This window comes from Pleurodeles waltl, chromosome 6 (assembly GCF_031143425.1).
Source record: "Pleurodeles waltl isolate 20211129_DDA chromosome 6, aPleWal1.hap1.20221129, whole genome shotgun sequence".
Lineage (NCBI taxonomy): Eukaryota > Metazoa > Chordata > Amphibia > Caudata > Salamandridae > Pleurodeles > Pleurodeles waltl.
The window spans coordinates 893889436-893915519 of record NC_090445.1 but is presented as its reverse complement, the minus strand read 5'-3'; the positions used below and the strand labels follow the sequence as shown (position 1 = coordinate 893915519).

Here is a 26084-nt window from a genome sequence, read left to right as displayed (position 1 = left end):
CCATGTTGTGTTTTGGGACATTTCCTGTCGCGAGACTAGGCCTACCCACACAAGTGAGGCATCATTTTTATCGGGAGACTTGGGGGAACGCTGGGTGGAAGGAAATATGTTGCTCCTCTCCGATTCCAGAACTTTCTGTCACCGAAATGTGAGGAAAATGTGTTTTTTAGCCAAATTTTGAGGTTTGCAAAGGAATCTGGGTAACAGAACCTGGTCAGAGCCCCACAAGTCACCCAATCTTAGATTCCCCTGGGTTTCTAGTTTTAAAAAATGTGCTGGTTTGCTAGGTTTCCCCAGGTGCCGGCTGAGCTAGAGGCCAAAATCCACAGGTAGGCACTGTTTTCTATGAAAAAATGTGATGTGTCCACGTTGTGTTTTGGGACATTTACTGCCGCGGGCGCTAGGCCTACCCACACAAATGAGGTATCATTTTTATCGGGAGACTTGGAGGAACGCTGGGTGGAAGGGAATTTGTGGCTCCTCTCCGATTCCAGAACTTTCTGTCACCGAAATTTGAGGAAAATGTGTTTTTTTAGCCACGTTTTGAGGTTTGCAAAGGATTCTGGGTAACAGAACGTGGTCAGATCCCCACAAGTCACCCCATCTTGGATTCCCCTAGGTCTCTAGTTTTCAAAAATGCACAGGTTTGCTAGGTTTCCCTATGTGCCGGCTGAGCTAGAGGCCAAAATCTTACAGGTAGGCACTTTGCAAAAAACAGCTCTGTTTTCTGCCAAAAAATGGGATGTGTCTACGTTGTGTTTTGCGGCATTTCCTGTCGCAGGAGCTAGGCCTACCCACACAAGTGAGGTATCATTTTTATCAGGAGACTTGGGGGAACGCTGGGTGGAAGGAAATTTGTGGCTCCTCTCAGATTCCAGAACTTTCTGTCACTGAAATGTGAGGAAAACATGTTTTTTTAGCCACGTTTTGAGGTTTGCAAAGGATTCTGGGTAACAGAACCTGGTCAGATCCCCACAAGTCACCCCATCTTGGATTCCCCTAGGTCTCTAGTTTTCAATAATGCACAGGTTTGGTAGGTTTCCCTATGTGCCGGCTGAACTAGAGGCCAAAATCTACAGGTAGGCACTTTGCAAAAAACAGCTCTGTTTTCTGTCAAAAAATGGGATGTGTCCACGTTGTGTTTTGGGGCATTTCCTGTCGCGGGCGCTAGGCGTACCCACACAAGTGAGGTATAATTTTTATCAGGAGACTTGGGGGAACGCTGGGTGGAAGGAAATTTGTGGCTCCTCTCAGTTTCCAGAACTTTCTGTCACTGAAATAAGAGGAAAACGTGTTTTTGTAGCCACGTTTTGAGGTTTGCAAAGGATTCTGGGTAACAGAACCTCGTCAGATCCCCACAAGTCACCCCATCTTGGATTCCCCTAGGTCTCTAGTTTTCAATAATGCACAGGTTTGGTAGGTTTCCCTATGTGCCGGCTGAGCTAGAGGCCAAAATCTACAGGTAGGCACTTTGCAAAAAACAGCTCTGTTTTCTGTCAAAAAATGGGATGTGTCCACGTTGTGTTTTGGGGCATTTCCTGTCGCGGGCGCTAGGCCTACCCACACAAGTGAGGTATCATTTTTATCGGGAGACTTGGGGGAATGCTGGGTGGAAGGAAATTTGTGGCTCCTCTCAGATTCCAGAACTTTCTGTCACCGAAATGTGAGGAAAACATGTTTTTTTAGCCACGTTTTGAGGTTTGCAAAGGATTCTGGGTAACAGAACGTGGTCAGAGCCCCACAAGTCACCCCATCTTGGATTTCCCTAGGTCTCTAGTTTTCAAAAATGCACAGGTTTGGTAGGTTTCCCTATGTGCCGGCTGAGCTAGAGGCCAAAATCTACAGGTAGGCACTTTGCAAAAAACAGCTCTGTTTTCTGTCAAAAAAATGGGATGTGTCCATGTTGTGTTTTGGAGCATTTCCTGTCGCGGGTGCTAGGCCTACCCACACAAGTGAGATATCATTTTTATCTGGAGACTTGGGGGAACATAGAATAGCAAAACAAGTGTTATTGCCCCTTATCTTTCTCTACATTTTTTCCTTCCAAATATAAGAGAGTGTGTAAAAAAGACATCTATTTGAGAAATGCCCTGCAATTCACATGCTAGTATGGGCACCCCGGAATTCAGAGATGTGCAAATAACCACTGCTCCTCAAAACTTTATCTTGAGTCCATTTTGGAAATGCAAAGGTTTTCTTGATACCTATTTTTCACTCTTCATATTTCAGCAAATGAATTGCTGCATACCCAGTATAGAATGAAAACCAACTGCAGGATGCAGCTCATTTATTGGCTCTGGGTACCTAGGATTCTTGATGAACCTACAAGCCCTTTATATCCCCGCAACCAGAAGAGTCCAGCAGACATAACTGTATATTGCTTTCAAAAATCTGACATCGCAGGTAAAAGTTAAAGAGTAAAACATAAAGAAAAATGGCTGTTGTTTTCAGCTCAATTTCAATATTTTTTTATTTCAGCTGTTATTTTCTGCAGGACAACCTTCTAGGATCTACACAAATGACCACTTGCTGAATTCAGAATTTTGTCTAGTTTTCAGAAATGTTTAGCTTTCCGGGATCCAGCATTGGTTTCACACCCATTCCTGTCACTAACTGGAAGGAGGCTGAAAGCACCAAAAATAGTAAAAATGGGGTATTTCCCAGTAAAATGCCAAATTTGTGTTGAAAAATGTGGTTTTCTGAATCAAGTCTGCCCGTTCCTGAAAGGTGGGAAGATGGTGATTTTAGCACCAGAAACCCTTTGTTGATGGCATTTTCAGGGAAAAAAACACAAGCCTTCTTCGGCAGCCCTTTTTTCCCATTTTTTTGGAAAAAACGAAATTTTCACTCTATTTTGGCTAATTTCTTAGTCTCCTCCAGGGGAAACCACAAACTCTGGGTACCATTAGAATCCCTAGGATGTTGGAAAAAAAGGACGCAAATTTGGTGTGGATAGCTTATGTGGACAAAAAGTTATGAGCGCCTAAGCGCGAACCACCCCAAATAGCCAAAAAAGGGCTCAGCACTGGGGGGGGGGGAAGGCCCAGCAGCTAAGAGGTTAATGAAATATATTCATGAGTTTTCATAATTTGCACTGTATTTCTTGCGTTGGCATAAATTAGGCCGGAAGTTTCATATTTGCTGCTGTAATGAAAAAGCTGAATCATTTCTTTCCCTTTAACCTGAATTCTTCCTCCAGGTTGTTTCACATGCTTGGTAAAGAGTTCTATTGTATGGAGTAAGTTTTTGACGTTGGAGCTAGTACATCAAGAGCACTTGAGAGTTGGACATTAAACCAGACCCCATTGTCTAAAATGCTTGCTCTCGTGTGAAAGGAGAAAACTGTTGTGAGCCAAGCTCTTGCAATATATCATCTAATGTACGGCATTACTACTTACTGCAGGTGTCACACGGAAAGAGAAATGACTTAACACATACCCTGGGATAATCCAGAAATGTTTAAAACCTAATGGGCATTCTAAATTTCATTGGACAATTGCCATTTTACAAAATATGGTTCTATGCAGTGGAACCAATCAGACTGTTTTTGACATTTCTAGTTAGGGAAAGACATTCGAAACATTTAGTCAGTTCCCTTCGTGCTTTCATGCTATGCAGTTCTCCACTTGGCCCCATGCTGTTCAGTTTCCTTCTTGCCCACCTGCTATGAAGTCGTCTTTCTTTTAATTGCTAAATTGCCCCTTTGAATTTAATTGTTAATTTGCCAAATGCATGTTCCTGATATGCAGCTTGCATTCTGCATTTCCCTGATGATGTTCCTGATGTATTCTGCTGGACCTAACATGTTTTGTTGATGAATTTAACCTGAGAGCAGTTTCAGGGAGAGGTATAAAACTGCAATGTTATTTTTTCCCTGGTCTTATTTTTACTAGTTTAGCAAACTGGCAACTGTTTTTCTTTTGATTTCATAGGTTAGTCTAACCTAACCCGAAATAGATGATTTTTCCAAATTATTTTTGTCTTCTTTTTCCTTTTTTTTCTTTTTGCCCACATATGTTAGTCAGGTCCCACACATGCTTGTCCTAATTTGTGATAGCAATAGAGAGAACTATTCTTTGAAAATGTTGATGTGTTGATTTGTAAGGACCATCCACATGAAGTTGATATGTTAAGTTTTGATAACCATCCTCATGAAAATTGATATGTTGAATTTGTTTCCCATAACCATCCAAGTGATCTTTGAATTTGACTGTAGCACAAATCATATTGGTGCTTATTTGCATAATTTTGCTGGAATGTTTAATGGTACTGATGTTGACTAGAATAAACTTAGATTTGATCAGCCTATGGTTTTAATTTATCTTTATAACTTACTTTTATGGACTATTTACATGACTTTGGCTTTATGGTTGTAATAAAGCTTTGAAACTCTTCATTGAATTGAGTTTTGCTTCCATGGCCAAATTGGTTATGGTATATAACTTTGGTATTGCATTATTTGGGTTTGATTGAATGTGTTGGTTTTGCCACACTTCACTGGTTCCAAAGATCCCATTGGCCTCGGTGCTAGTGTTTTCAATTCCCAACCAGGATGAGAAAACGCACCCACAGAATCAACACAAGAAACATCATTATTGATAAAAAAGAAACATGCCAATAGCGGGTCAATCAGCATTAGATAACTGCTGCCTTCCCTATTGAATTAATGGAAGTGTTTGACATATCATTAAACCCACAGCCATATTTGATGACCATAGGTAACCCACAAAGCAGATGCCCTTTTTGCATGCTAGGAGTGAGAAGCTCCAAATCGCATCTATGATACTAAAGACAAACCAGACATCAAAGTGTGGAGTGGCATCTCACAGTCAGAAATACTCCAAGACAGTAGTAGGTGATCCCGGAAAGGATTTATTTTCTTAAGAGGCTCCAGCCACAAGCCCCGAACCAACTCCGTTATCAGCGTCACAAATAGACAATTATCACAAAACATCATTATAAATAATCTGGAACAGCATGGCCAGCAGTATTCTGGGGAAACAGCCCTAGATCAGGGTGCTAACTCATATTACACATATATTACTTTCACAAAGAAAAGAAACAGTAGAAACAATATAGTGTAAACTGGAAAAAAAGAAAAGGTACACATGGAAAGAAGGCAAAGTGAATACATGAAAACATATTGAATCATCACAAATACAATGCAGGAAGCTCATATCATAATAAAACAATATAGCAGAAAACATGAAAAGGTAGTATGATTCAAAAACTGACAGAGTGAGATACCTAATCACAAATACAGTTGTTGAGTTGAGAGGGTATTCTGCTATTATCCTAGAAAGTTCATGTTTGTTTATTTGGTCATCTCTGTCCTTCTCATTGTCCCAAGCCTTCCCTCCTCTTTGTCCTTCCTTGAATAATTTCACAGCTTTCAATAGTTCACTAAAGTTTGACTCAGTAAACCACATCCTCTACACAAACCATAGAATCTAGGGATGCTTTGCAAACATTGTCTTCAATATATCTATTTCTGCAACTCTCTCTCTTGGCTCTGACTGCAATCAAATTTGTCTCCCTCACTCTTTTTTCCCTGACCAAGCTGTATATACACCTATCCACATATTCCTCTCTCTAAATAACTTAAATAGAACACTGCCACCATGGGGTGTAGTGTAAATCTGAAGTCATATACCTCTTGCCTATGTTCTTCTCCCCCCTCTGATTTGCATCGTTTACCCCAATTGTATGCCTTATTTCAAAGATCTGTTTAATTTCTCATCCATACCATTGGTTTGTGGATGACAAAGTAAGATTGTTTTGGGAGTAATTTCTTTATCCCTTAAGTATTATTTCATATCGGTCAGCCAATAAAGCTCTATGACTCCCATTTCTCTGAAACACTTGGTCACAAAAACATAATCAATGATATAATCGTTGACCCAGTACAGATTGTACTCGCCACCACAGTCTCTGGTCATCTGGAAAACATGTCAGTTAACACAAAAAGGTACTGAGAAATTCCTTTTCCCTGATTAGGGCCTACATATTTGAAAACAAATTCAAATGGGACAGGTGGAATGTTCCTGTGCCAAATGGTCCCTGTCTTCTTCACCCTATCATTTAGCTGGGAAACCAATATATTTCCTTATTATCCTCTCAGCTTGCAGATCAATATGTAGCAATACATAGACACAACATTACCTTTCCTTTGTTTTATAAATGCCAAGATAGCCTGCATGCGCTAAATCTAACATAAGTGACCCCCCTGTCATAAAAGATTTCAAGCATGAGGCATGAGTCCATGCAGAGATACTTCATTTCTAATAGTCCAAAAAGTCTTAACACTGCTGTAATCTCCTCTCCACTTCTTATTAACCTGGAACCAAACCTCTTTCAACTCCTGCTCCTTTCTAGCTCAGCCAACTGTTCTTGTTTTGTCTCAGACCATTCGTGATGGCACACACATTTACACTTTGACTAGCTCAAAGGTCTCCATCTATTTCTGCTTCAACAACTCTAGATAAATAACCAGGTATTTTATGTTTGTTACTTAATTTCGAACATAAGATCTTGTAGACCCACAACACATCTGTAGATTCATCAGGAAACTGAATCTAACCCATTCCTCTAAAAAATCACCTCTATGATTTATCATCAATATACGCATCACATCCCCAAAAAAATCTAACATTTCTTCACCCCACAGAACTTTGCCAACACCTCTCTGTCGAGGCTTGTGAGATAGCAATGACAGGAACCTTTAGGTTCCTAATGGACTCCGTATAAGTGTGACATAAGTGGTAATGTGTAGTCAATAGATGTCATGTTTATAATGTTGAATTTGCACTTTCTATCAAACATTGAGTAGTTTCTCTCAGTGCTCCTTAAATTCCAAGAAGCAATTACAACATTGTTCTCACTGTACCATCTCTCTATTTTAAAACTGCACCCAGGCCTTTTTCGCTTGTGTCAGTAGCTATACTACATTTGACTCCTGGAAGGAAGCTTTGTAAATCGTGAGCTTTTTTAAGGCAATCTTTTATGAATATGAAATCTGCCTCACATCTTCATCTAAAGTAAAGTCTGCTCCCTTCTTAAGAAGTTCCTAAATTGTCACAGTCCTTCTGGTAAAATCATCTATAATTCTGGAAAAAAATCTGTAGTTCCCAAAAAAGTTGCACATACTTTTTCCACTCAGGCATTGGAATCTCGTCAATCACTTGCATCAAATCCTCCATTGGTGTGATCTCTATATCAGAAATTACAAGTCCAAGAAAATTAATTTCTATCTTGCTAAACATAAACGTCTCCTTTTTTAGAGTCAGAACCTTTTCCACCAATGCAGCATCTTACTCTTTCATTATGCTCTTCTATAGGTATCTCCTATATCAAAATATCATCTTGAAAAAGAATTATTCCAGGCACCACACCAAAGAGGTCAGATGTTCCTCTCTGAAACACCAATGCCAATGAACAAAGACCTAGGGCCAAATGTATGACTCGCAGATTGCAAATTGAGAGTCGCAAAACAAAATGTACAACAGTGTCAAGCACACTGTTTGTGATTCCCAAATGGGCTGCAAGGGACCTGCCTCATTAATATGCATGAAATGTGATCCTTTTGGGAATAGCCTTACACAGGGATGGTGGCCTGCTGGGGTCAGCAGACCACCATGTCTGTGACTGCTTTTTAAATAAAGCAGTTTTTTTTTAGATGCATTCCTTTTTCCTTAAAGCAAATCAGGATGCATTTAAAAAATAAAATTGAAACGTTAGGACTACTGCCTTCTCTGAAAAAATGTTGGCACCCCCATTCACAAGAGAGAAGAGGTAATTTGGGGTTTGCGATTGTTTTACAACCTCATTCATGGTCACAAAACAATCGTACATGGGCCGGCAAGTTGCTATTAGGAAGGGATGCCATTGGAAGGCCCCTTCCTTATAGTGAGTTGCAATCCCTATTTTGCGAGTCGGTAACAGGATTCCAAATCACAGAAAAGGGTTGGTACATCCTACAAGGCCACATTGCTGTCACAAAAGGAGATTTTCACGTTTCGCGACCACAAAATAGCTTTGTACATTTGGCCCCTAAAGCGAATACGATTTTTTGAACAAGCATGTAGTCTAAACTAGCAATACATATTTTTTTAAAGCCAAGTGGAAAATACTATGCTGCTGACAACCATCTCACCATCTCTGGAATATTCAGTAGAAGAAACTTTCACCACACATTCATTCAGTTCCCTGAATTCAGTGCACAGTCTTATTTCATTACTGGCCTTACGGGCTACCACAGCTGGCAGCAACCATTCACTTTCTTCAACTAGTTCAGTAATGGATAGACAGATCTATTAATTTCAGCTCACACAGGCTTACCAGCATTGAATGGTAAAGTCCATTCCATCCTTGTCGCAAAGGCAAGAGTGTCAATTCAAAGACAGAAGCACACTATATTAGGTGATCAAGGATAGGATTAATTTCCCAAAAAGGTTCCGCCACCAGTTATAACCCGATTTCAACATCAACTATAACAAACAGAAGGTTAGCACTAATATTATTCTAAACATTATGGAATTAAACAACCTGCAGTATTCCAGCTGACACATCACTAGTCTTCTCTACTAGATACCACACAATGATAAGTGCATATGTGGTCTGCAAGAAAAGTTTTTCACTTAATACTGCACTGTTTACAGGGAAACTAGAAAATACTGTCTCTCCAAGATCCTTGCAAAGGAAAGCCTATAGCCAGACATTTAGGAGAAATGTTGTATCAGCCATACAGTAATTAGTACTTAGCAGGATGAGTTTGTCCAGGTGAAAATTACAGATGAAGCATTATCTCTGGAAAACCGGTGTCATTAGAGATAGGCATGTGGGAAAGTGCTATCTTTCTAGCATAGTTACCCCCACCTTTTGCCTGATGTCAGTGTGTTTAGACTAGTTCATTGGGATCCTGCTAACCAGGACCCCAATGACTGTGCTCTCTCCTCTACGTTTGGTTGCTGGTAACCTTTAAAAACCCACAATTGGCATACTGGTGCCCCCATGTAAGTCCCTAGTACACAGGGTGTTGGTACACCAGGGGTCCCCCATGGGCTGCAGCATGTATTGTGCCACCCATGGGAGCCCATGCAAACTGTGTCTGCAGGCCTGCTATTGCAGTCTGCGCGAAATTGTGCATGCACCCTTTCACCACCAAACCTGGACACTGCACGTAGATGTTAGAAGTCACCCCTCTGGTAGGCCCTTAATGCCCAAGGGCAGGGTGCATGTCGCCAAGGGTGGGGGTACTCCTGTATGAGCCGGGGGTACCTGTATGGACCCCAGGCCAATTCCTCGACTCTGCAAGTGCTGGGAAGCCATTTTAAGGTACGTAGTGGACACTGGTTAACACGAGTGGTCCAACTACATAATTGGCTTCTCCGAACCTAGAAATGTTTGATATCAAACATGTTGGAATCATGCAACTACATTAATTCCAGTGTTGGTTGCATGATACCATGCAGTCTGGGAATTCCTTAAAGGATCCCACAGTTCTGTCTGTGAAGCCTTACTGGGTCTGGCTGCCAGTCCACGCTACTGCTGACCCCAGGCAGTGTTCTGCCCTCCTGCCGGTGAGCCAGGCTCAATCCAGAGAGGCAGAGCAAAGGATTGCCTGCAAGGGAGAGTTTTGCCCACCTCCCCCTGTGTATTAGACATCTAAGGGCTGCAGTGGAGTGGCCTCTAAGCATCACCAGATTGCTTTGAAGGGCACAATTGGTGCCCTCCTTGCATAATCCGATTTCTACCAGTTCAGGAACCCTGGCTCCCTCGTGGGTCCTCAGATTCATCAAGTAAGACTCTCCGAGGAACTCTCTGCAAGACATCTTCTGCTCCTGGCCTCTGGAGCAGTTGAAGATCTGCTTTGGAACCAAAACAGTCTACTTCTGGTGGAAGGCTCCTATTGCTACATTGTTTCTCTGGATCCTGCAAGAATTTTGCAACATCCAAGGCTTTGAAACCTCCAAGGTCACAAGGACTCTGTTTCCAGCTGGAAGCATGAAGGAATCTCCCTTGAAGTGAAGGGGTCACTATACTGCATCTGCGGGCACCTCAAGACAACATCGACCAGCTGGTGGCTTCTGCTGTTCACAGTCATCTGAAGATCCTGTGTCACAGATGGTGTGTCTGTGGCCGTCTCTTGGTCCTGTCTGCTTCTAACCAGCTTGGGAGACTGTGGGCCCCTGCTCTTGCCACTGGACTGGAACCCCTGTGCACTGTGACTGTTACACTTGCCAAGGCCTGATGACTCTTCCTCCAGAAGATCTTCAAAACTTTACAAACTCTTCCGCAGCTCCTGTTTTCCAGTGCTTGCTGGTGACCTGTTTGGTCACTGACCCTCCTGCAATCTGGCGACCATTAAGAGACAGCATGTGGGTGACTCCAGGGATCTTCTACAGCACCGGGACCCCACAGCTGGACTTCCTCTTCTATCGACTTGCAGGAACTTCACCTTTAGGAGGGTGGGCATTGCCACCTGCACCACCTGGGCACCTCCAAGGGTGCTGGACCCTGTCCCTTTTCTTTGTAGGTCCTCCATGTCCAGAATCCCTCCTGGGGTTCCACTGGCCAGGTCCACGGGTCGTGACAGCAGCTGGACAATCCAAGGCATCCACTGACTTCGGAGAGCCCCTTCTCCCCTCTGCATCCCGGTCCCCGGTCTTGGTACTCCTGTCTTCTGGGTATCCTGCGATAGGGGAACTCTCCATCCATCCTCTTGTCTGCTGGTTTCCTTGGGCTCCACTTGGAAGGGTCCTGAATTCCACAAACTCTAACCACTACTCTCTGTCTTAGCCTATGGGACAACTGGGTGAGGAACTACCTTCCACCTGGTTGCTGGGGACACTTACTGTACTTACCTCCAGGTTCCTATCTGCCCCCAGCCCCTAGCTAACTACCACACTTACCTTGGTTGAGGTCACTATTTCACATTCTACTTTTTTAGCATATAGTTTGGCCCTCCAATAGGGCCATGTGTATTTTATGCTATTTCTGATGGTTATTCTGTGTACATATTGTGTAGTATAATATACCAATGCTAGTCTAATTGTGCTGTAATAAAATATCCTTTATTTTTGAAACACTTGTGTAGTCCTTTTTGTGAGTAAGTTACTGTCCGACTACTATGGTGTTGCAAGTGCTTTAAATACCTCCTGGATAAGCTTCAGCTGCTCACCTCAGCTACCCATAGAGAGCTTTTGCTATCTGGAAACCTATTCACTATCACTAAGGGTTGCCTGGACTCAGTATAGGGTACCACACCTTAGGTGTACACTATAGACTGAGCCAACCTCCTACAAGGCATTGCATGAGTTTTGTAGCTAATGTTTGGTAGACTCTTCTAGCTTTATTTTGATGAGAGTCCCAGGATTTGACAAGCCCACCACAGACAATCAAAGATTATTTTGGGAAGTTAAAACGGGGCTTAACATTGGTGGGAGGAAGAGGAACAGATACAATGAGGCCAACTTTCTTGTCATTTACTTTTTAATTTTTTGAAGCTAGACATAATTAAAATTTAAACTATCATGTGTGCAGTGTTAGGAACAATTATTAGAAGAAGGGTGTGACTCCCTCGGATTTGCAAACATTTCACTGCACGACAAACATCAACACACTCTGGACACCAGTTTTTGACCTGAATGTTAGCTGTCTTTTTTTTCATTTTTACACAGGGGGGTGCCACCACGACCCTCCTTACTGTACCAATAAGCATTTTTCCTTATACAACTGCAGTGCTGTTTAATTAAGTGCTGCACTGCAGGCAGTGAAATGCCCATCTGCATAATTAACGTGGGCCAAAATCTGCATACCTATTGTTAGAATTGACAGCCTTAAGGCGGTCTTCCCCCAACTTCTTTGCATTCCTCACTCCATTTTTTGGATCTCACTTTTGTTGGTTTTAAGACTCTGCAAACTTTACCACTGCTGTGGTAAAATGCTTGTGCTTTATCCCCTACACATGGTTTAAATTGGATCCTATCTGATTGGCATATTTAATTTACCTAGATGTGCCCAGGACCTGTAAGTTAAATGCTACTCGTGGGCCTGCAGCACTAATTGTGCCACCCACATAAGTAGCCCCTTAACCATGTCTCAGGCATGCCATTGCAAGGGTTGTTTTCTGCCACCTCGACTTGGCATTTACAATCCTTTGCCAAGTCTCAACCACCCCTCTTATTACGTACAACCCATCTTTAAGGTAGGCCCTAAGAGACCCACAGGACAGGGTACAGTGCATGTGAAAGGCAGGGCATGTAATGTTAGGGCTTACATGCCCTGGTAGTGAAAAACTCCTTTAAGTCATTTTGCGCTATTGGGGAGCCTGTTCCTCTCATAGGCCAGCATTGAGGATTCCTTAAAACACTTTTAAGCTGTATTCCTGATCAGAGCGGAGTGGTTACCGCATGATTCATATCTTTGGAATGGTAAGAATAAATCAACTTTATTGACAAGGTTGAATATGACATTGCTATTTTAGAAAGGCCACTTTTAGAAAGTAGGTATGTCTCTGCTCTTTCCTGCTCTATGTGCCTTACAGCTTATCTCCAATCCACGTCGGGTCGGTGCTGCATCTGCATTCATCTACATACTGATGGGCCTTCCTTGGCAAGAAGCGTGGAGAGGCTCACACTTACATTTCAAAGGGCAGTGGGCTCACCGCCCTCAAGGGAGTGATGACCATCTCAGATAACCTGGCAGACAGGACCGTGCTGAAAGGGAACTGATGCACCTCAAAAGCAGCATTTGAACTTTCCCCCACATCAGAGGCACATTTTGGTATAAGTACTGGGGCGCTGACCCCCTCAAATCAGACATTTCTGGACCAGAAAAAAAGACTGTCAGAAGAACTGCTGGGCTGCCCAAAGGACTCAACTGGACTGCTTTCTTGGAAGGATTGCTCTGCTGCTTGTTGGCCTGCTGCTCTCTGACCCTGCTAGAAGGACTGTGCCTTCTCACCAGAAGTGATCTCCAAGGGCTTGCTGGCTTGCCCTCTGTTCTCCCCCAGGTCTCAGGGACATCAAAGACCTTGTGAATTTCCCTTCATCAGCCCCAGCGACACTCTGAGCAGGAGAAACTTTTAATGGATTTTAGCTAGCGAGCGCAGTGCTTTTCTGCAGCCCTGTGCGGATTTTCTGAAGTTGTACCTTCTGTCACGGATTACTACTAGTGAGCATGGAGCTTCTTTCCAGCCCCTGCACCGCTCTTTACAAACTGTGCCTACTATTCCGGATCGCCGTTAGCGACCACAGGCCTCTACGCAGCCCTTGAGCCGCTCGCCCAAAAGTTGTGTCCACGGTTGTGGATTTCTGCAAGTGTGCACTCTACAGCTTCAGCTGTGGTGGCAACTGACCCTGAGTCCCATCTCATGAGCACAGTGTCACCTGCACCCTCCGAACCACTCTGCAGCTGGGACTGTGGACTGTGATGAGCATCTCATGAGGAGTGATTTTGTTCACAGTTCTGTCCGGAGCTGAATGCTGAGTACGGCCGCACTTCACGCACAGGTACTCGACAAATTGGGCCCACGTGTTTTGTCACCAGCACTCTCCACAGCGCCTGTTCACACTGTCTGGTCCCAATTCTGACATTACTGTATTACTCCTAAAAGGAGTGCACCCGATTTCTAAAGCACAGAGGGAATATTTTTGTCAATGAATATCTCGATGTACGCTTATCAGATTTGTGCATTTTGTGGTCTTGATTCATTCAGAGAAATAACCTCTATTTTTCTAACTTGGTGTGGAGTCATTTTAGAGGTGTTTCACTGTCTTGCTGCATGAGTTATTGCACACATTCTTTACACATTGCCTTCTAACTTAGACCTGCCTGCTCTGTGTAAAGCTACCCCGGGGTGAGCAGAAGATAATTTAGTATATGTTTTGACCTACCCTGATGAGAATTGTGGTCCTAAAGGGCCTGGGAGCATACATCTGCCAATTAAAGCCCACAGTTTCTAGCACCTGCTCGTCTATGGTGATTGTTAAACGATCAAAGAGGTATGGTATTTAAAACATCAAAGTTTCCTCCTCTTTGGGTGCTGTTAAAATAATGCCTTTGTCAAGTAATAAGAGATCAGACTTATAAATGGAGCAGAAAAAAAAAGTGCAGCCCAGATACACAAAACAAATCAAAAATATTGCAACAAATGTACTTCAATTCCTTCACAGTCAATAAAAGATTTTGCCTTTACCTACTTTTGGCCAGTGCAGAACGCTGATTAAGCAGGATGACGTAACTCATGGTAGCATTGTCACTAATGACTACAACTTTATCATCTTTACATCATACAAGATTCTGAGTGAGATGCTTCCTTATCCCAATTGGAAGGTGCTAAAGAAATATAGTGCATTTACTTTCTCAGCTTTATACTTTTAGATCATCTTGGAATGGTAAGCATCCCATACTTTTCTGCTGAACCTTCCATTGTCATTATATGCCTTCTTGCAGACTGCATTTTCAATTTCAATCTTTAGCTCATTCCTTCGTCTCCCTTGTAGGTTGTCTTGTGCCTAACCCAAGGTGGACATATATTACAGGTGGCCATATAAGATTGGCGAGCATTCCACTTTCTTATACTACAACACACTCATATCTGCAAATAATAATTATGGTAATTGTCAATCTTTCTTGAATCATAATCACGTTGGGCGTATTGTAATGGTGATTGTATAATTTAGTAGGCAGGACATCTCCAAAATGTGATGTGGAAATATCAATATTTTTCATTTAGATTTCACTCATTTTGAGGATCTGAGTAGCTGTGGTATTTTGGACCTGGGGTTGTAATGAATCCTATTTTGTTTTAATGAGATACAGAAGTTAACTCAGCCTTTGGCTTGCAGACTTGTGCCCCGTCACCTGGTGACTTTTACCCTGCTTAGCTTGCACTCTTTCAGAACATTTATTTCATTAAATCTTTTAAGATGGCTGTCTTGTTTTTAGTTAATCCCATGTTTTAGTTAGCGTTATCAGTGCCACGCTGCTAAGGCATCAATATCAAGTGACAAAGATAAACAAATTGTAAGAGTTCACATTAGATACTTTCCCTCTTCATGCCTTCGAGGGAATTGTTTATATAAATTACCCTCCTAAGCATGTCTTGTTATCTATTGTTTGGGAACAGACCTACGTCAGGGGTCCAAGCAGATCTGTATAAATACTCTTTACTTAAACAGATAGTCAGAGGGATTCCGACCAGATGGCATCGATGCTGTCTATGCTGCACGTCGCCTTGGCTCTGACCCAGTCTTCGTGTCCCTACGGAGTCTGAGCTAGAGAACTCATTCAAAGGTAACGAGGTTTGGGGGCTCTGCTCATGGACATGGCATTGGAAGATTAGGTTTATCACACCTAGCTCTCTTTTAGGTTAGAGATTAGGTACATGACATTTTATTAGGACATATTTCACATTTTATGTCATTTCATGTCATTGCAAGATGGAGGGGGTCTTTGTATTAAAGACGCTTGTCTTTACCATTCTGTTTCTTGCACTGTTCATTATCTTAATCATTGCAGCCCATGCAACTTATCGCAGATTGCAGTTTTGCTAAATAAAACCTATTGAAACTTTACTACATCTTCTTCATTGCCTGTGTTTGATTGGACATGGTGTTTATATGAGAAAGGGGTAATCTCTGTTTAAGCATGACAATCCCTGAGATGTCACATTCTCGAGTCCATGCGTCAAGGCTGCCACAAATCACCTTTTACTATTTGGGGTTTTAGTGAGGTGCTGCTTGTGAGCTGGGAGGGTTGGGACGACAGTTGCGACTTGTTGTAGGACTGGCATGTCACCTACAAACATAAGTACTGGCATCCCTAAACCAGCAGTCTTGCCTAGAGCAAGAGTCAAACTACGACATGGCAACAATGGTGTTTAGGCACTAATTTACAGATACCTTGACTATCACTGTCTCACATACAGCAGGTACCCTAAGTACCATTATACGCAGACTTCCGTGGTCTTGAGGAAGATCCTCCTCAACTGAACAGGGAGCACCTAATTAGGCTGTAGGGTGTTCAAGCTTGAACTCTTGAAAGGGCTTTGCTCCCCATTTGGTGTTCCATCTCTCTTACCCATTTCACAATATGGCTAACGCCATAAAAATTCCTGAGAATGCTAAACAAGGACTAACTACACACCTAGAAGCACATGGCTTAAGAGAAGAGGGCGGGATGTTACATTCATAGTGGAAGCTAGTGAAGCTTACCAAACAGAAACATTTTATTCCTGGGTTAACTTTCCTAACTAAGACAACACTACATTCACATTCCATGCATACAGAATTGCAAACGTATGGTACTAAGCATACCAGAATCATGAAGTACCGCTCACTTATCAGGAGCATTAGAACTGGTTTGAAAGCACCCTACCACATGTAATACAACCCGTGAGATTAGGTCTCTTAGGTAATGAAGGACCAACGTGACCTATGTTTGCCATACCTCACCCAGGTATACAAAACATGCAGGCAGCAGACCTGTGAACCCTATATCTTGAATTAGTAACAATCTATAGATGACTTGTTCAGTTCGTAATGCGAACTTTGAACACTACAACAGCACGTCCAGCACCACCAGCATCTGCTGGATATCAATTGGCTACTGGGATTAATCCACAAACAGTATATACTATCATGGGTAAGGTACCCACAGGACGGGAGAAAATACAGTTCTGGATAGCTCAGAAAACAAATCAGCTGGAAGCTGTGTTTCCCTATACAGGACCACAGTAGAAACAAAGAATTCTCACAATGTGCTTGCCCTTCGGGATGCTTGCCTCAGTTGATGACTGCGCCACATAGGGTACAGTCTTCGCTGAAATTTATACTACCACACATGGTACCCCAACACTTGCCAATTTACTGGTAGTGTTAAAACAAATACAGAATGAGCAAGGGGCTTTCCCAGCCCTCCATTTGGGGGTTAAATTAATGTGGAACTTCGACGCAGTCTCCTCAATCATACTCAGTAATATCAAAGGGGAAGCGGTAGCACTGGCTATATGCCAGCGCCTCAGAGAGATTCCACATTTGGACTGGGAGAAAGAGCTACCGAAAATTATTTCCGACACCTATACTAGTATTGAACGGGATAGTTTGGGAGCCAAGCCGAAGAAGCTTGCAATACAGAGTACCACCCCTAAGGAAGGCACTTAACAGGCACAGGAGGGTTCTAAGAAGCGCTGGGATAAACATAAACAATTTAAAGATAGACAAAACCAGAGAGCTGATTCTCCACATCCGGAGAAGTCCGAAAGGAGATATACTCTCAGAAATAGAGAAAATATAAAAGCTCCTGACAGATATACTGATTCACGTCCCTCTCGTTCAGGTCGCACCGGATAGACATAGCGAGAGAGGGGGCCGTCCTGATCGACGTCCTGAATACATGAAACAGAAGAAAGACTCACCACAGTTTTCAGACAAAAAAGAAGAAAAGTCCCCACAACAAAAGCCACAGTTTAAAAGGAAAAGGTGGCAGCACTGTCAATTAAAAATGCCAGTACACCTGCGAACATTGTTGAAGAACAAGAAGTGGGCAATGACACTGTTAGACAGTGCAGCAGAGGTCACAATGTATCGCCAGAGTCTGAAAGATCATCTGGATGCGACAGCAACTAGTGATTTCATTGCAGTTGAAACTGCGGATTGGTGCGTTCCCCCACCCGACAGGGTTTATGATTTAAAAATCCAAATTGAGAGAGACGTAGAGCGCACCATTGGTGTGATATTTTGGGATGAACTTAGGGCCACATGTACAAATATTTGGATTTGAGATTCCCTCATTGCAATTCCATGTGAATCGCAATTAGGGAATCGCAATTACAAATGTAAGAAACTCCACTGAGTTTCTTTTGCGATTCCCGGTGGGTCGTAAATAGAACTGCCTCATTAATATTAATGAGGTATGTCACAATTTGCGACCCACCGGTAATGGCAAAAATCACAGGGATGGTGGCCTGCTGGTGTCAGCAGACCATCATGTCTGTGATTGCTTTTAAATAAAGCAATCTTTTTTTTTTAAATGCAGCATGTTTTCCTTCAAGAGAAACAGGCTGCGTTTAAAAAGAAAGAAAATGAAATGCTTTAGTTTCATTTTTTAAGAGTATTCAGTGGTCCGTGGTACCACTGCCTGCTCTTCAAAACATTTTTGCCATGCATTCACAAAGGGACCCTGTTTTGCTTCCAAAAATGACCGAGCAGACAAAAATCTCTGGACTGCACTTCTCAGTTAAAAGAAGACAATTATTATTATTTCACCACGAGGTTCCTAAAAAGGAGATTAGCATGTTGAAAGCACACGTTTAGTCACAGCAATGAAAGGAAAATATATCCAAATGATTCTCCACTGCAATGTACACAGCAAATATATGTATTTATATTATATTATGCAAAGCAAATAATGAAGTAAAAATTCATCACCATAGGGCCTGCCAAGCTCTTCATCTTTCTCATGCCAGTAAGACGATGCCCCTGTTCGACTGTGAGAATGAGATTACCAACCTCACGGGACAGATATCAAGCATCCAACATCACGAATCCTGATTGAGACTACTCTCACTCTCGCTGTCGCACTGGATCTTTTTATATCTTAAAAAAACAGAAGGAGCCTTCTCGAAAAAAAAACCTCATTTAGCAATTCAAACATGCTGGCTAGTTTAGGTCTGCTTTGAAAATAACATGTTGGGGTTTGGCCACAATCCCAAGATGCTAAATCAAAACAAGGCAGTTTCCTGCTGTCTGAGTACATCCTTATCAACCAAAGCCCTTGGTATGAAAAAGCACGAAAATAAGCACAGTTTACAATGTGGAAAAGTACAGTCAGGTTTAACATGACAGTGTCTAATGCTACGATAAAGTCAATAGGCAGCTAAACTGAATACAAAATTTAGTCTGCAACTGGTAAACACTGGACAGCTAATCCAGGTGCAAAGTGGTGCAACACAAAGTCGGTGGTCATAAACACATATTTCACTACATTCTGCCATTTAATCAATGACTTTGTGTGTTTCTTTCTTATTTTTTTTTATTTTTTTTTTCTCTTAAAAAAAAAACATTACAAGCCATTGTACACAGCAACATAATGAAATGATAAAAGCAATCACCATAAAGCAATGGAAGTGGATTAACGTATTGATCTTATAAACAGTTAAACCAGACACACCTACAATGAAAAGACTGAAGCTTATATATTCTGATTGGGATAATAACTGATTGAATAGTGTCTCTAGTATAGCAAGTTGGTATGAATTACATGGAAACATCATGAGTTTTAATCATGTAAAGGTACACGGTCCACCTGTAAGGTTTGATGGAATATAAGTGTTCCCATATGAGAATAGTCAGCCAACTGGCACTTTAAACATGCTTAATGAAACTGGCAGCAGTCATCAGATGATAACAAGCCATGGGTAAGTTCCAGTGGAAATGTAATCAAACAGGTTGACAGAACATCCATGGTACTCTGTATTGTTCCCATACAGAACTTCAATCTGTGAAGCACAATTACTGCTAAATGGATCCATAGGTGTTGTACTTTAAAAGCAGCAGGAGCGTTGCATAATGGTGATCAATCAGGTTCAAGTTGGGGGTGCGGTCCCTCCCTGGCCCCCACATGCAAACGCCTGAAGGGAGACCACACAGCATAATTATGGTCAGTGGCAAGTCATAGTAAGATCTGTAAAAGAAACAAGTATGATTTTTCTTGCAAATAACATTTGTCATCTGAAATGTGCTCCCCATTTTCTTTTTCTTGTTTTATAATCAGCAGGACATTATTGGGGCCCTTTGCTATGGTTTCTGCAGGTTCTGGAGGGCCATTTGGGGATTCAACCCACACCTTAGCACTGAGGTTTTTATCTGCTGAATCACAGCTTCCCTTTCCTTGCACTGTCAGAAGGGCTGGGACAGTCCCCTTCCTCACCAATCCTCCATGCACTGCACTTATGACAAGTTGGGCAATTCTGTCTCCATTCTGTATAAATAAATCAGCTGTTCCACTATTTAGCAGAGTAGCTTTGATTTCTATCTGTCCTGGTAACTTTCCTCTCCCCAATTGATCTTTGACTGTTTGTGGGACAGATCTCTGTTGTGTGTGCTGACAAATAGGATATTGAAAATTAATCACAATTTTTATCAAATCTAGGGGAATGTGCATCCCTCTAATCTCTGCCCACCTGTAAGTGTTTTCTTTCTCCCAGGTATCAACCTTTCTGGTGCGCCCACTTAGCCATCCCCACCAAGTCAGAATTCAGGGTTGACACTTCTGCCTCTAAACGTTTGTCTTTGTCGTCTACAAGGGAGGTGAACCAGCATTCTAGTGAGTCAATGGGACATTGATAATCTGACTTTACTCTGTTCTAACATTTCCAAATTTCCTGACACAACTCTTTTCCACACACCTCCCTTGAGTGAATGAACCAGTTATATGCATGCCATGTGGGAAGCCAAATTGATAATCCATTGGCAGTGGACCAAGAATCAGTGTAAAAATGACATGTCCCAAGCAGCTCTTGCTTTAGAGCCTGACTCACAGTGTACAACTCTGCATATTGGCTACTTTTTCCTTCTCCTGTGGTGGTCAACAACTTTTTAGTAACTGGATTTTATGACACTGCTTTCTAATGTCTTTTGGTACCCACACATTTTGAATGAATCATTAGTGAACCAAACATGCTTCCTATCCTCAGGGGACAAATAGCACACCCCATTTCACCAGAGACTCTTTTACCTGTGGTACCTTCTGCACTCTCTCCTCATCCTGTACAGGGACTTGTGACACCTGTTCATGTAGGGCTGCAGTGCCTGCCGGTCCTACTCAAGCCCTGTCTTGAATGTACCAGATCCAGTGTATGATACTAGCCTCTTATGCATGTACTATACAGTGAGATTTAGGTGAACTCATCACCACTGCATGATTGGTATTTCAGGTCTCAGAATTACATTATGACCAAGTGTTATTTGCTCAGTATCCACTAGAGCCCAATAACAGGCCAGAAGCTGTTTTTCAAAAGGAGTATATCGCTCCCCAAAGTCAGGTAGTTTTCTTGTCCAAAATCCCAGGGGCACCCTTGTCCTCCCCTGTTTCTGCCACATACTCCAGTTTGTATATTGTCCCTGAACAGTTACATGTAACTCAATGTCTTCCTCTTGCACTGTACACAAGTCTAAAGCATGTTCAATCAATCAATCAATCATAGTATTTATAAAGCGCGCTATGTACCCGTCAGGGTTTCGAGGCGCTGAGGGGGGGGGGGGGGGAGGGGAGTGCTGCTGGTTTATCGGTCGAAGAGCCAGGTCTTGAGGAGCCTTCTGAATGCGAGGAGGTCCTGGGTCTGGCGAAGGGATGTGGGGAGAGAGTTCCAGGTCTTGGCGGCGAGGAAGGAGAAGGATCTGCCGCCGGATGTCTTGCGCTGGATTCGGGGTACGATGGCGAGGGCGAGGTTGGCGGATCGGAGTTGACGTGTTGGGGTGTAGAAGTGAAGTCTGGTGTTGAGGTAGGAGGGTCCGGTGTTGTGAAGTGCCTTGTGAGCGTGGGTCAGGAGTTTGAAGGTGATCCTTTTGTCTACCGGGAGCCAGTGGAGTTCCTTTAGGTGAGGGGAGATGTGACTTCGGCGGGGTATGTTGAGGATCAGTCGGGCGGAGGCATTTTGGATACGTTGGAGGCGTTTGATGTCTTTGGTTGGGATGCCTGTGTAGAGTGCGTTGCCGTAGTCAAGTCTGCTGCTGACGAGGGCCTGGGTCACCGTCTTTCTGGTTTCTGTTGGAATCCACTTGAAAATTCTGCGGAGCATTCGGAGGGTGTTGAAACAGGAGGAGGAGACGGCGCTGACCTGTTTGGACATGGTGAGGGTGGAGTCCAGGATGAAGCCGAGGTTTCTTGCGTGGCTGGCAGGGGTGGGTGGGGGTCCGAGGACGGAGGGCCACCATGAGTCGTTCCAGGCCGAGGGGGTGCGTCCGAGGATGAGGACTTCCGTCTTGTCGGAGTTGAGTTTCAGGAGACTGTTGTTCATCCAATCGGCGATAGATTTTAGTCCCTCGTGGAGGTTTGTTTTGGCGGTGAGCGGGTCTTTGGTCAGGGAGAGGACGAGCTGGGTATCGTCGGCGTAGGAGATGATGCTGAGATGATGTTGGCGAGCCAGTTGAGCGAGGGGGGCCATGTAGACGTTGAACAACGTGGGGCTGAGGGAGGATCCTTGGGGGACGCCGCAGATGAGGTTGGTGGCTTTGGAGCGGAAAGGGGAGAGACGGACTCTCTGCGTTCTGTCGGAGAGGAAGGATGAGATCCAGTGGAGGGCTTTATCTTGGATGCCGGCTTCCTGGAGGCGGGTCAGTAGGGTGCGGTGGCAGACGGTGTCAAAAGCGGCTGATAGGTCGTTAAAATATTTTATTTGCAAAATCAAAAGCATACAGCTGCTCTTCACTCCATTCAAACTCATGTTTTTTCCTAGTTACTTTGTACCAAAGGTTTAAGATTTTACTCAGATGAGGGTTATACTGTTTCCAAAAATCAAAGAAACTCATGAAACTCTGTGTCTTCTGCATAGTGCCAGGAGTACCAAACTCCAAAATCTTTTGTTTTACCTGTAACAACATCTCTCTATGTTCTGGTTTCCACTGAATTCCTAGAAACTGCACGTTTCACAACAGTACCTGTGTCTGAATTAATTATACACATCATTCTGAGAATCGCCCCATTTGCAAAAAGAAAAATGCTTTGTACATGTGGCCCTTAGTTGCGATATTCTGCTGGCCAAAAGGGACTGGCCACCAGAGTACGTCTGTAGGCTCCCATATGGGGAAGATGTAATTTTGACTTCTTTCTCTGATCTTGTTACGGAGCCGGAAAAAAAGCCTATGCTGTCAATTGGGCTTTAGCGCAGGCACCTGCATTGTACCGCAATCATGTAGGTTGGTACAAGGATTCTCCTTGCCATGTAATACTTATCAGGTCTACACCTCAACCTCATCCACAATATCCTGTTAAACAAGAAGCAAAAGCTCCAGTGAGGGACATCCTCACTCAGCTCAAGAACCGGGGAGTAATTGAGCCCTGCGTCTCTGCAATGAAAAACCCGTTATTCCCAGTTGCAAAACCCGACCATTCTTATAGAATAGCCTTAGATTACAGACACTTAAACAGTCATACACGTATTTACGCTACACAAAATTCACAAAGCACAGCACTAATTAATAACACAGCGAAAACTACAAAACAAAGTTGGATATTTCCAACAGGTTCTTCTGCCAAAACCTAGCACACGAAAGTCGGGACCTGAGTGCATTCTCATTTGGCTCACAAAAACGCTTTTGCTGTTTGCCCCAAGGCTACAAGAACAGCCCAGTGCTGGTCTCAGCCCGTGTAACATCAATACTACATGATATTGATCCTGAGGCGTTGTCCTACGTGGATGACATCTATCTCACAGATGACAACCTCAACACTCATCTTGCCATGGTCGATCGGATAGTTTTAGGATTCACAGCCCTTGGCTACAAATTCAATTTTAGAAAAACTAAAATAGTCTTTCTCAGTGTAATGTTCCTGGGATACGAGCTATCAAACGAGGGGAAGAGCCTGGCCCCGCACTTTCTAGAGAAACGTGCACAACTTCACCCACCTAACAGTCTCAAGAAATTACAGTCTCTGCTTGGTTTCTTCAAATTTGGCAGAACTTACATTCGCTACTATGCACAACGTATCAAGCCACTCTATGAATTAATACACCCTGATTTTTCTAGCAGACACTGGACAGTTGAACACACATGCATCCTTAGGGAACTGCAACAGGACATGCTAGAAACCAAACACTTGCACACACGTGACAACAAAACAAATTTGGTCATCAGAATAATTGCTGGTGCCATTGGGTTCACTATTGTCAGCTTTAACGAAGGCAACACAGTGCCCATAGAATATAAATCACATTTATACTCAAATGCAGAACAATGTTTTGCACTCACAGAAAAGATTCTAACTGCAGTTCAGATGGCTGTCATTAAGAAGAGCCCACTTTCCCAAGGGAAACGCATCACTGTTGTTTCCCCGGTGCCAGCCTTAGAGGACTTCACCAAAGCAAGCGTTCCTAACGCTAAAGCATTACATCCATGCTGGATTCAGTGGGCAACCTCCCTAACTGCCACTGATGTTGACTACATCTTTGATCCAAAAATTCAGACACAAGAATTTAACCAATATGAACAGGAGTACCCCGCACCTCTAGATATTTTTCACTTGACAGATACCATACTGTCATTCATACTGATGGTTCAGCACAACCAGCTGTATGAACCAAACATCAACATTCAGCCACTTGCACAGCTGTAAGTGGAGTGATGAAGGATGGAGTTTTCCACCCTCACAATACCTACACGCACACCCTAGAGGACTGCACAGCTCAGCTGGCTGAACTCAAAGCCCTTATTCTAGAACTAGAACACACAGAGCCAGGAATGCTGACTTTAATTGTCATTGACTCATACTACTGTGTCCAGTCCTACAAGGATTACCTCAATCATTGGAAGCTGAACAGGTTTAAAGACTCCAAAAAGAACACCATAAAACACAAAACATTGTGGGGAGGGTGGCTGATCTCAAGGATAAGCTACTGTGTGTCCATGTAGTACAAACACTGGGCCACTAAAGTGTAGTAGTACACGTTATAAGCAACACTTTGGCTGATGAAGCAGCCAAATCTGCAGTAGCTACGGCTTCTGTGGCTACAGTGACCAGTTCTCAGACGAGTTTGGATAATGAAATTCTGACTGCCATGAAAGCTTAGGCTGAAGGCAAGTCTCTCCCGAAATCATACCCTACAAAATATTCTTACCACATCAATGCACAGAATGTTGCTTATGCAACACTTCCTGGGGTTGGAGATCGAGCGATCCCCAACGAGGACCAGAGATTAGATCTAATAAAAGCAGCGCATGAGGGTGTCGCTTCTGCTCATGCTGGTATCTCGGCCACAGTAACACTCTTACAGAAACGCTTCTGGTGGCCAGGTCTATATAAACAGATAAAACAATAAATCTTCTTGTGACATTTGCCAGAAAATAAAGGGCTCAAACATTAAACGTCCACCACACACATCCCTCTTAGTGTCCAGCAGGCCACTACAATGTGTGTACCTGGACCATTGCAGTCCACTTCAACCTGATGGTGCACACAAATACATCTAAGTCGCTGTAGATTCTTGTTCTAGATTCCTGAGGGTATGGCCTCAGCTGTCGGCTGATGCTCGAACTGTTATAAAAGACTTGCTGATCTTTATCGGTACATATGTGGTTGCAGCATTCCATTCGGACCAGGGCCCTGCATTTGCCTCTAAGGCATTCAGAGACACCATGGGGACGATGGGTGTTGAACTTCATTACTCCTCACCATACCATCCCGAAAGAAATTCGGTCATGGAGAGGTGGAAACGTGATCTAAAGCAGTCCTTAACAGCTAGAGTATTAGGTTCTGGCTGAAGCTGGCTTCATCACCTATATGTGGTCCTGAGAGCACTGAATAGGGCAGAAAATTAGCTCTTGCTGATTTCAGCTACCACTTCAACGACAGCACCTGTCCAAGATTTGGCTGTTTTCTACACCAACACCACACAGACTGATGACACCATCTACTATGAGCCTCCTCGTGAAGTGATGCATCCACCGGTGATGCACCTGCTCTTGCGTTTGCAGAGACTGCCTCTGGTTACTTCATCGACATTGATGACTTTTCTTTAGACTCATTAATTCCAGTAATTGAAAATGTTTCAAAGACATGTAAGCTGTACCTATGGCTTAAAAACAACTATTTAATTCACCCATGGAACTATTTATGGTTCTGCTTGACATTTTTTGCATTGTTTCTATGGATTGGTTTCGTGACTGTTTTCTTTTTGCTGATAAATGGTCATTACCTTCCCGAATGCTCCTCTGTTGCACCTGTAGATGAGGTCTTAACTCCATATCTTTCCTCACATAAGGTCCGAAGAGACTTGCCCCTTGTTAACATTTCAGCTGTACCAATTCCTGATGGGATTGTGTGGGATATTTGATATATACGGGCCCTCTGAGGTCATTAAAATT

General features: G+C 43.1%; 1 long non-coding RNA gene across 1 annotated transcript in view; it reads right to left on the bottom strand.

Moving 5' to 3' along the window:
- The window catches only part of LOC138300393 (uncharacterized), a 95495-nt gene that overhangs the window by 27071 nt on the left and 42340 nt on the right, over window positions 1–26084 (bottom strand). The window contains exon 2 of the long non-coding RNA XR_011204922.1: window positions 19546–19686. This is a non-coding gene — a long non-coding RNA (uncharacterized lncRNA). The remainder of the gene's footprint in view (window positions 1–19545; window positions 19687–26084) is intronic.